The following is a 1,467-nucleotide window of genomic DNA, read 5'->3' on the forward strand; positions in this document are numbered from 1 at the left end:
ACACGCTTATCCAAGAAGTTAGCCCTCCCGTCCCAGGATACGGCTACCCTCAAAGAGTCTGCTGACCGCAAACAGGAGATTACCCTGAAGTCCATTTATACACATTCAGGTACCTTACTCAGACCGGCAATTGCGTCGGCCTGGGTGTGTATGTGTAGTGCTGTAGCGGCATGGACGGATACCCTAGATAAGGATACTATTTTATTGCCCCTGGGGCATATAAGAGATGATGTCCTATATATGTGTGTATGCAAACTACAGGTGGTGCTGCATGGCTCACACCCTTTTGCTTGTCTTGTAGAGCAACTCTGGAGCTGTTACTGGGTCCAGCTGCTGCAAGAAATCAGCTTGAATGCTTCAGGGGCTGGGGCATGGCCAACATGAGCCCCACACTGATGGGGGTGTATAAAGCGATCTAGGGGTCATCCAAGCGCAACCCCACAAAGGCCGCCATGCCCTGCGTGACCATTTTCTCTTTTCATATGCAGACGAGGGTTGCAGCCAACTATACCCATTGCTTGGATGACATCACCATATGCGAATCCATCTGCTGCAGGCCTTCCCCCAGGAATGCTTGCACTAGTTGTTGCATTTGGTTTGTTGTTTGGGGGGTGCTTCAGTATTAGGCAGCCTTCTGCCCTCACACATTCGTCTGAAAATGTGTTCTCCCTGCAGTTGTTGTCCCCAGATGAGAGTTCCCTTGTGCTGCCTCAGTTGAATCTCCTTTACTTGACGGAGGTGTGCCTGAGCAGCGGCCCTCCCCAGCCCTATCTCAAATCATACTTATTTTGCTTAGGTGATACCATGGTCATGAAGATTGTTTTCCCAGGGTGAGGTTCATTCATTGCACTCTGGGTATGCTGACCTCTGTGATTTCCCCAAATGTGGGAATCTCGACTGCATAATTTGTGGTAGGGGGGGGGACTGCATTTGTGCTTTCCCCTGGTTGGCTCTGGTATAATTTAGATCTCATTGTCTCAGGTCTCTCTCCAGCCTAGTTTGCTGTCTGTTTCCACTTCTCTTTTCTTGAGCCCCTCCCTTCTATGCCCTTGCGCACTATCCTGACTTCTCCCGTCTGCTTACTTTGTGCCTTCCAACGCACAATGCGAACTACAGGTGGTGTTGCAGGGCCCACACCCTTTTATTTGCCTTACAGAGCAGCTCTGGAGCTGTTACAGTGCCCAGCTGCAGCAAGAAATCAGCTTGAATGCTTCAGGGGCTGGGGCATGGCCAACATGAGCCCCACACCAAAGGAGGGTGGGGGGTGTTCAATGCGAACTAGGGGTCATCCAAGCGCCCCTTTTCTCTTTTCATATGCAGATGAGGGTTCCAGCCAACTTTGGCCCACTGCTTGGATGACATCACCGTATGCAAATCCGTCTGCTGCAGACCTTTCCCCAGGAATGCTTGTACTAGCTGTTGCATATGGTTTGATGTTTGAGGGTGCTTCAGTATTAGGCAGCCTTC

At 50.7% G+C, this 1,467-nt stretch overlaps 1 non-coding gene across 1 annotated transcript; it reads left to right on the plus strand.

The window, feature by feature from the left end:
- The first annotated feature begins 779 nt into the window (after positions 1–779).
- Positions 780–945, plus strand: LOC135025211 (U1 spliceosomal RNA). Its single transcript, XR_010221996.1, has one exon. It is a non-coding gene; the product is annotated as a U1 spliceosomal RNA (small nuclear RNA).
- Positions 946–1,467: the final 522 nt, after the last annotated feature.

The sequence above is a fragment of the Pseudophryne corroboree genome, unplaced genomic scaffold, assembly GCF_028390025.1.
Source record: "Pseudophryne corroboree isolate aPseCor3 unplaced genomic scaffold, aPseCor3.hap2 scaffold_414, whole genome shotgun sequence".
NCBI classification, from domain to species: domain Eukaryota; kingdom Metazoa; phylum Chordata; class Amphibia; order Anura; family Myobatrachidae; genus Pseudophryne; species Pseudophryne corroboree.